The 10,360-nt window shown below is 53.9% G+C and overlaps 1 pseudogene; it reads right to left on the bottom strand.

Moving 5' to 3' along the window:
- Positions 1–236: 236 nt before the first annotated feature.
- Positions 237–334, bottom strand: LOC120112063 (small nucleolar RNA R71; annotated as a pseudogene).
- Between the last annotated feature and the right edge of the window lie 10,026 nt (positions 335–10,360).

The following is a 10,360-nucleotide window of genomic DNA, read 5'->3' as shown; positions in this document are numbered from 1 at the left end:
TGGAATCCGAGAACCCTTATCTTCACCTTAAGGATTTTGAGAAAATTAGCATCACATTTAGAGTGCCAAATGTATCGGAAGATGTCCTTAAATTGACCTTGTTCCCTTTTTTCTTAAAGGATAAAGCCAAAACATGGCTGAACTCCTTGAGACCTAGATCGCTAGGAACATGGCATGATATGTAAAGAGAATTCTTGAAAAAATTCTTTCCCGCACAAAGGACTAACTTTTTGAAAAGGCACATTAGTAACTTCCAACAAAAAGACCATGAAACATTTTATGAATGTTGGGAGAGATTTAAAGATTTGCTTCTCTCTTGTCCTCATCATGGGTTTGAAACATGGAGAACCATTAGTTTCTTTTACGAAGGGTTGTCTCCACAGTTAAAACAATTTATAGAGACTATGTGCAATGGTCTATTTTTGGAAAAGCAACCCGATGAGGCATGGGACTATTTAGACTCTCTCGCAGAGACTGCACAATTATGGGATACAGGGGATAGAGTGAATAAACCTTTACCTAAGCCTACTAGCATTGGACACGGGGGCCTTTACAACCTTAGTACTCAGGATGATATTCAGGCTAAAATGGCAGCCCTTACTAGGAAGGTAGAGGAAATTGAACTTAGAAGGATTGAACCCGTCAAGACCGTAGAACATAACAGCGAGTGTTGTAGGATTTGTGAGATGCCTAGCCATCTCATCACTGATTGCCCCACAATACCCGCATTCAAGAAAGTCTTGCACGATCAGGCCAATGTTATGAATACCTATCAAAAATCTTTCAATAATCCTTTTTCGGATACTTACAACCCTGGATGGAAGAACCATCCAAATTTTAGGTGGAGGAATGACCAACCTCAACAAGTATATAACCCAACTCCTCCACCTCCGCAACCTCATTATGCACACACACCCCCTCAAAAACCCAGTCTCGAAGAAACTTTGCAATCTTTCATGCAAGGTCAAGCTAAAATCAATGATGAATTAAGAAATCAACTGACAATGCTGACCACTGCTTTAAGTGCTCAAGAGAAAGGTAAGCTACCAGCTCAACCACAACCTAATCCTCAAGTCTACGGCGGTAGCAATGCATCATCTTCAACTTCGCATAAAGAATAAGCGAAGAGTATAATAACTTTGCAAAGTGGAAAGGTCATTGACCGACCAGTCCCAGAACAAACACAAGTCATACCTGATTCTGACCCTTTAAAGACAAAAGAAAAGGATAACGAAGAAACTGAAGCACCAACATCAACTGAAGAAATTAAATGTCCTTTTCCTGCACCATTTCCACAAAGATTAAAGCCCTTGCAAAAGCTTGAACCAAACTCTGAAATTCTTGAGCTTTTTAAGCAAGTAAAAATCAATGTACCTCTTCTTGATGCAATCAAACAAGTGCCTTCCTATGCAAAATTTTTGAAAGATTTGTGCACTGTCAAGCGTCGATTAAATGTCAAGAAGAAGGCAATTTTGGCTGAAAATGTGAGTGCAATTTTACCGCATAACATTCTTCCTAAATATAAAGATCCAGGTTGCCCAACTATCTCGTGCATCATTGGCAATTTTAGGATTGAGCGAGCATTGCTAGATTTAGGAGCGAGTGAGAATTTGTTGCCATATACGGTATATGAGTAACTTGATTTAGGTGAGTTGAAGCCAACAACTGTCACCTTACAATTAGCTGACAGGTCAGTGAAGGTTCCTAGAGGGATTATCGAAGATGTGTTGGTCCAAGTAGACAAGTTCTATTTTTCTGTTGACTTTATCGTACTGGACACACATCCGGCTTCCAATTCACCATCTTAGATTCCGGTCATCTTAGGACGTCCATTCCTTGCAACTTCTAATGCATTGATCAATTGTAGGAATGGTGTCATGAAGCTTTCTTTTGGCAATATGACCTTGGAATTGAACTTTTTTAGTATAGGTAAACAACCCAGTGATCATGAAGAAAATAAAGAAGTTGAATGGGTTGAAACCATTGCGGAAGAATATTTGTTAAAAGAAACATTTACTGAATCGGCCGACAATGGTTTGATAGATTGGTGTTCTGAAGGTACTGCTGATGATATGGTCCCACCTATTTTAGATAACTCAGATGTCATGATGGTCAATGGGTGGAGACCGAGAATAGAGGAATTTGAACAGTTGCCACCTCGAAAAGCAAAGATAGTACCATCCCATGAACAAACACCTAAGCTCGAGTTGAAACTTTTACCGAAGGAACTCAAGTATGCCTTTCTTGGACCCGAGGACACTTTCCCTATAATCATCTCATCTGATCTTGATCATGCCCAAGAAAGAAAATTACTTGGTGTTTTAAAGAATTATAAGGGAGCTTTAGGATGGTCTATTGCCGACTTGAAGGGGATTAGCCCTTTAATTTGCACGCACCGGATATATTTGGAGGACAATGCCAAAACCACAAGGCAAATGCAACGCAGGTTGAATCCTACGATGAGAGATATGGTTAAAGCAGAAGTCCTCAAGTTGCTTGACGTGGGTATTATTTACCCAATTTCCGACAGTAAATGGGTAAGTCCTACTCAAGTCGTTCCTAAGAAGTCGGGTCTGACGGTAGTCAAAAATGAGCAGGGTGAACTAGTTCCAACTCGTGTTCCGACGAGTTGGCGCATGTGTGTTGACAACCGAAAATTGAATTTGGTCACTAGGAAGGATCACTTTCCTCTACCCTTCCTAGACCAAGTTTTGGAAAGAGTTGCAGGACACAAATTCTATTATTTTCTCGATAGCTATTCCGGGTACTACCAAATCGAAATTTTACCTGAGGATCAAGAGAAGACTACCTGATCAAGAGAAGACTACCTTCACTTGTCTTTTTGGCACATTTGCTTTCCGTCGGATGCCATTCGGGTTGTGTAATGCACCTGCAACATTCCAAAGGTGTATGCTCAGCATTTTTGAAGAAATGAACAAAAATTTTTTAGAAGTGTTTATGAATGATTTCTCTATTTTTGGCGATTCATTTGATGATTGCCTATCACATTTACAAGCAGTCTTAGCTCGATGCATGGAAAAGAATCTGATACTGAATTAGGAGAAATGCCACTTCATGGTGCCAAAGGGAATTGTCCTAGGACATATTGTTTCATCGAAGGACATGGAAGTTGATAGAGCTAAGATTGACTTAATCGCCAAGCTACCTGCACCCAAGACGGTTAGAGATGTTAGATCATTTTTGGATCACGCAGAATTTTATAGGAGGTTCATCAAGGACTTTAGTGTCATAGCTCGACCATTATGTAACCTCCTATCCCTTGACACACCATTCAATTGGACTGAAACCTGTCAAGAGGCATTCAAAAAATTGAAGGCTATGCTTAGCACTGCACCCATCGTGCGACCACCTGATTGGTCATTACCTTTTGAGATCATGTGCGATGCTAGCGACTATGCGATAGGAGCTGTCCTGGGACAACGCAAGGATAATAAGCCATATGTCATCTACTATGCAAGCAAAACCTTAAATGATGCTTGTTGCTGGTGGTCCAAACCGAGAACGATTGGCACAGCGGTGTGAACGGGGTTCCGTTTGAGTTGCCTTGGTTGGTGTTGATTGCGCTCCACCTTCCACCGGGAAACCTGCAAGCAAGCCTCGCACCACCACTGGGGTAGTGGGGGCCCTCCGACGATCAAGTCAGAGGAGATTGGAGGAGAAGGAGAGATAATAGTAGCAAGTAAGAGAATGCACTGGAAGTTCTTGCTTACCCCCCCTCCTCCCCCCAGCTGCATATATACCAGGCTGGGGGGTCTTTCAGGGGGGTTCGTCATCGTGGGGCACGATGGAGCTGCCACTGACACGGCCGTTACAGGGCGTCGTGGGGCAGCGCTGGGTACGGCCATGACAGGGCGTAGTGGAGCTCCGCCTTGTACGGCTGTTACAGGGGATCGTGGAGCAGCGCCAGATACAACCGTTGCAGGGAGTAGTGGAGCAGGAGGCTACGGCGTGCCTCTGGGGAATAGCCTGTCGTTGTCGAGAGATGTCCGACTCGGGGTCGGGCTGCGGAGACGAAGATGTCCGACTCGGGGTCGGATTGCTGGATCAAGGGGCAGCCGACTCGGGGTCGGGCTGCGGAGCCGAAGATGTCCGACTCGGGGTCGGATTGCTGGATCAAGGGGCTGCCGACTCGGGGTCGGGCTGCGGAGCCGAAGATGTCCGACTCGGGGTCGGATTGCTGGATCAAGGGGCTGCCGACTCGGGGTCGGGCTGCGGAGCCGAAGATGTCCGACTCGGGGTCGGATTGCTGGATCAAGGGGCTGCCGTAGTCTTCCTGGGCGCGCGTGCCGGTCACGTGGGGCATGGTGGCTAAGTTCCCCCGTAACAGTAGCCCCCCACTTCCGAGCCCGGAACCAGAAGGGGAACGGGTGAAGGGAGTGATGCTTCGAGATTGCCGCCATCCCTCGGAGAGGCGCGCGCGCTTCGAGCTCCCCGCCTTCTTTATGGCGTATGGCGGTTGTTGCTGACCTGGCAGTCTGAGGATTTCGGCGGACATCCTTCCTTAATGGCGTCGATTCGCCTTTGGGGCGCGAGCGACCCTTCGGCAGCCAGGCGTCCTCTGGCGTCACCGAGGCGTCACCCACCTTTCCGCCTATTTAACCGGGGGCCCTTCTCCGTCCGCCTTTCTCTTTACAGACATCTTCGAGTTTCTCCTTTGCGCTGCCGTCATTGCCGTCGGACTGTTCGCTTGCTCCTCCTTTGACGCACTCGGAGCCGTTCTTCCTTCTTTTCCGGTGAGTTGCCCCATTCTTCAATTTAAGGCTCTCCATACTTTCTCCTTTTGTATTAGTGTACTCCAGTCGTTCCGGTCCTTTCCCCCTTCTTGACCCCGTCCTGACCGTAGATTCACTGGCCATTAGGGATGGGCGAAGTGAGAGCAGACCGCATTAAGTCGGAGCTGGTCGTCGAAGACCTAGATAGGTTCGTGGCTCGATACCACCTTCCCGAGGCCTGCAATGTTACGCTCCCGGGGCCTGAGGAGAGGATGTCCCATCCTCCTCCAGGGAAGGTTGCCATCAATGAGGGCATTCTTCAGGCCGGGTTCCGCTTTCCCCCCTCGGACTTAGTTGTGCAGGTGCTTTGGGGTTTAAGAGTGGCGCCGACGCAACTGGTGCCGAACTCATGGCGCGCCCTGACGGCCTTCCAGGTTCTCTGCCGCATGCACGAGGTTCCCGCCACCTGAATGTCTTTTGGGAATGCTACGGCCTGAACGGCCACCCCCAGGACAGAGGGTGGTGGTGCTTTGCGGCGCTTCGAGGGTGCGGCCTCGTCAAGGAGGCTCCTTCCTCCATTCACGGCTGGAAGGAGCGTTTCTTTTTTATTGACGTAGATCCCTCTTGGGGAATCAGGGCAACCTGGGAGACGCCGATGAAGTCCCCGATTGGCCTATCGAAGTTGTCGAGGGAGGAATCCGATGGCGTCGCCGTCTTGAAGGGGTTGGTTGCCGAGGGCCGGCTCCCCCCGGTGGCTCGCCTTATTTCCGAGGATACCTTGGTGAACGTCGGTCTGAGCTCGGTCCCCGCTGACCGTGAGCCCGCCACCATTTTTTTTTTAGCTCTTTTCTCCTCTTTCGTCTCGTTCTTTCCTTTAGTTTCTCAACCTCCGACCACCTCGTCCTTTTTGCAGAGATCGACGACGTCATGCGGTCGGACAAGGCAACGGCTGTTGGTAGGACGTCCCTACTGGAAGCAGTCCGGAGGAAGAAACGAGCTCCTCCGAGCGGGGCCCCACCGGCGAAGAAGTCCCGCCAGCCGGCGACTCCGACGCCGACAGACGGGTCCGGACCCACCGATCAGGGGGACGCCGCGGGCGCGGACCGGGAGTTGACGCTGTATCGGCCCTCCGATGCCGAGACTACCGTTTCTCCGGAGGCATCACCCGGGCGCGCCCGAGATGGACGGGTCGGACGTGATCGGTCCCCAGCCCAGCCTTCGACTCGGTCGGCTCCGGATGATACGAGGAGGGACGCGCCGAGACCCCGGCCGAGCGGGACCCTGTCAATTCCAGGGGCGGTCCCCGCCCCGAGCATGGTCAGCATGACTCTTCCCCAAGCGATGGGTAAGGGTAAGGCTGCAGAACCACCGTCCGACTCCGGGAAGAAGTCGGGGTCGGCCTTCACTTTCGCCGGCGCCCGAAACCTCATCGAGACGGTGCTGCTGGAGAAGGACCGCAGGCGGGTCCGGGAGATGAGGGTCCCTGACGTTGGGGCTGCCAGCTGCGTCTGTCTCATGTCGGTGAGTGTTCTTTTGGTCGCTTTCATCATTTATAGGCTCTGTTGATCCCCGCCTGACGCCCTCGTTTTTCTTATCTCTTAGCTCGCCCAGTACATGATCCGCCTGGAGGAGTGCTACGAGGAACAGGCGAGGCTTCTGGCGAGGGCCGAGAGCCAACTGAAGGCAGTAGAGGATGGAGGTCAGGCTGCGGCGGGGAGGACGACCAGGGACCTCGAGACGAGGCTCCAGGTGGCCGAAGAGCGGGCACTCGGCTTCGTCACCCTCGAGAAGCAACTGTTGGAGGCTCAGGAGCAACTCAAGGTTGCCTCGGGTCTCGAGGGCGAGATCAAGAAGGCGGAGGAGCGGGCCGAGAAGCAGTCCCGGAAGGCTGCCGACTACCGGGAGAGGTGGGAGAAGGCCCAGCGGTCAGCCGACAACGCCCGCAACCGAACCCGGTCTCTTGAAGCCAAGCTGGGCGAATTGGAGTCGGCCTTGGAGAAGTTCCGCGCGAGCGACCAGGAGCTTCATTCGCGCCTGGAGGAGGCTGAGGCTGCTCGCATTGCTGCCGAGGCGAAGCACAAGGAGGCTCAGGCTGATCTGCTGAGGGTCTCCTCCGAGGCGGATGACCGGATTGTGGCGAAGGTCTTGGAGGCGAAGGCTCAGATTATGGAGCGGGCAGAGGCGGCGCTGGCCGAGAAGAGTGCGGAGATCGGGCGTCAGGCGGTACAGGCTTATCGTCAGTCCGCCGAGTTCACCCGTGATATGTCGGAGGCGGTACAGGCCTATCGTCAGTCTGACGAGTTCGTCCGTGACATGTCGGACGCGGGGTCCGACTCCTTTGTCTTAGGCTTCGAGGAAGGCCTGGCAAGGGTGTCGGCTAAGTACCCCGAAATTGACCTGAGTGGGATCTCCCTTCTCGACTCCCCTCCGGCGCCATTGCATGCTGATTCTCCAACCGTCTCCCTACCCCCTGCGGACGTGCCCGGCGTTCCCGACCCGGGGGTTCCTCCAAGCTGACCTTCTGTATTTTTGTTCTTTTCTTTGTGTGTTGGCGTTTTGCCAAGTTGTATGGGTCTCGGCCCTGAAACAATGAAAGTTAATGCAAATAGAGTTTCTTCATTTCACTTTCGTCCTTCCTCTTTTTAACTCTTGGTAGCGTCTCGCTGACTCCCGACTCTTGAAATTCTTCTGGCGCTAGGCCAGGTATCTGAGGGTTAGGCCTCAGGGAATTCTTCCGGCGCTAAGCCAGGCATCCGAGGGTTAGGCCTCAGGAACTTCTTCCGGCGCTAAGCCGGGCATCCGAGGGTTAGGCCTCAGGAAATTCTTCCGGCACTAGGCCAGGCATCCGAGGGTTAGGCCTCAGGAACTTCTTCCGGCACTAAGCCAGGCATCCGAGGGTTAGGCCTCAGGAAATTCTTCCGGCGCTAGGCCAGGCATCCGAGGGTTAGGCCTCAGGAACTTCTTCCGGCGCTAAGCCAGGCATCCGAGGGTTAGGCCTCAGGAACTTCTTCCGGCGCTAAGCCAGGCATCCGAGGGTTAGGCCTCAGGAAATTCCGCTCGTTGGTCGGCCAAGGCTGGCGCAAGCCAAGGCGACCGGTCGGGGCTTCAGGCTAGTCTGCTCCCGGGATGATCATCGGGTTAGCCTGGCATCCGAGGGCCGAGCCTCGGGAAATTCCGCTCGTTGGTCGGCCAAGGCTGGCGCAAGCCGAGGCGACCGGTCGGGGCTTCAGGCTAGTCTGCTCCCGGGATGATCATCGGGTAGCCTGGCATCCGAGGGCCGAGCCTCGGAAAATTCCGCTCGTTGGTCGGCCAAGGCTGGCGCCAGCCGAGGCGACCGGTCGGGGCTTCAGGCTAGTCTGCTCCCGGGATGATCATCGGGTAGCCTGGCATCCGAGGGCCGAGCCTCGGGAAATTCCGCTCGTTGGTCGGCCAAGGCTGGCGCAAGCCGAGGCGACCGGTCGGGGCTTCAGGCTAGTCTGCTCCCGGGATGATCATCGGGTTAGCCTGGCATCCGAGGGTTGTCAGGCCTCGGAAAATTCCGCTCGTTGGTCGGCCAAGGCTGGCGCAAGCCGAGGCGACCGGTCGGGGCTTCAGGCTAGTCTGCTCCCGGGATGATCATCGGGTAGCCTGGCTTCCGAGGGCCGAGCCTCGGAAAATTCCGCTAGTTGGTCGGCCAAGGCTGGCGCAAGCCGAGGCGACCGGTCGGGGCTTCAGGCTAGTCTGCTCCCGGGATGATCATTGGGTTAGCCTGGCATCCGAGGGCCGAGCCTCGGGAAATTCCGCTCGTTGGTCGGCTAAGGCTGGCGCAAGCCGAGGCGACCGGTCGGGGCTTCAGGCTAGTCTGCTCCCGGGATGATCATCGGGTTAGCCTGGCATCCGAGGGCCGAGCCTCGGGAAATTCCACTCGTTGGACGGCCAAGGCTGGCGCAAGCCGAGGCGACCGGTCGGGGCTTCAGGCTAGTCTGCTCCCGGGATGATCATCGGGTTAGCCTGGCATCCGAGGGTTGTCCGGCCTCGGGAAATTCCGCTCGTTGGTCGGCCAAGGCTGGCGCAAGCCGAGGCGACCGGTCGGGGCTTCAGGCTAGTCTGCTCCCGGGATGATCATCGGGTTAGCCTGGCATCCGAGGGCCGAGCCTCGGGAAATTCCGCTCGCTGGTCGTGCGCCTGTCGCTTGCCGCCCGACGGAATTTCTCCGTGGCTAGCTGCGATCGTGTTTCTCCTCCTCTCCAAGCGTCGCCTGGGGAACACCAGATGGGCATTAAATGCTAATTGAGGGGTTACCTGGGAAATCGGATCGCCAGTTGCTGCTTGCGAGGGGTGTCAGTTAAGCGGCCGCGATACGCGCGTTCTTCGAGGCGGATGCGGCCTGGGCGCGAGCGGAGATATGTGGACCTAGGGGTACAGGCCACCCGGAGTGTCCTGCACAAAGAATGCGATTAAGGAGAATAACGCTTAGGAAATCGCGGGAAGATACGCCTCGAGAGCCGGATCGGCTCCGGATTCAATGCGCCCGCATTTATTGGAGCCACCCGCATCGGAACGACCGGGGGGCCGCAGTTTGGCTATAAATATAGGTGCAGGTGCGATGGAGCCTGCCAAGCCGGAGCTGTTCAGGTTGCCATGGATCGTGGGACTCCTCTCCGGCGCATGGTTGAGAGACCCCTACCGAAGGAACGGGAGGCGCGCCCTTCGCGACTTCCGCCAACTAGCCGTTTCATCTGGGATCAACAAGGAGGTTCTCCCCGGCGGAACTCCGCTCTAGGCGTTTCATCCGGGATCACGTCTCCCCTCCTTGAAGTTCGGCCTCCCGATTGAGCTCCGCACCAGGCGCTCGATCCGGGACCGCGCCTCCATATGCTCTTCTCCCTTGTATTCCTTCTCTCCCCTAACACTGGGGAGGACCGGAATATCCCTTGGAGGTGGCGTTCCCCTGGAGGCAGCGGGAGCTTCGTCTGCGGCGGCTCCTCGTCTTTTTCGTGAGGCGTGGATGGCGCCTCTGGGTAGGAGCAGTGTGGACTTCTCCTTCGTCCACTTCTTCTTCATCCGCGCTGGCTCTTCGTCTTTTTCGTGAGACGTCGATGGCGCCTCCGGTTGGAGGCACCCACTTCCGGTGGGATTGCAGCCGCTTCGGATGGAGGTTTCGGGATCCCAGATCTCCAGCTCCTCGGAGTCTCCACCTCTTCTTTACTTTCTTTACACCCTAATTCCCCTCTGGGAATTCCTTGTAATCACACGAGCACGCCGTTGTAACCAGAAATTATTGAAATGAAAAGTGTTATACATTTTTGAACTGTCTTTCTGGCATTGTCGTTCTACTGGTAATACATCCGCAGGTTAGCGGAATTCCAGCTCCTTGGAATTTCTCGACCATCTAGGGCCTCCAACTGGTAGGAGCCAGGTCGGTTTACCCAGCGAACCCTATACGGGCCTTCCCAATTTGGCGCTAGCTTCCCACCTTCCGCAGGTTGAGATGCTTTAGCTCGCCTTAGCACCAGATCTCCGATTCTGAAAAGCTTCGGTCGGACCTTGGAGTTGTAATATCGGGCCACCCTCCGCTGATACATCGCCATCCGAACCTGCGCCATTTTCCTCGCTTCTTCCAAGAGATCCAGGTTCCCTCGGAGTTG

This window comes from Phoenix dactylifera, chromosome 11 (genome assembly GCF_051530095.1).
Source record: "Phoenix dactylifera cultivar Ajwa chromosome 11, Ajwa_hap1_PhDact_Kaust_v1.1, whole genome shotgun sequence".
NCBI lineage: Eukaryota > Viridiplantae > Streptophyta > Magnoliopsida > Arecales > Arecaceae > Phoenix > Phoenix dactylifera.
Note: the sequence above shows the minus strand (reverse complement) of the source record. Positions and strands in the feature narration are given on the sequence as shown.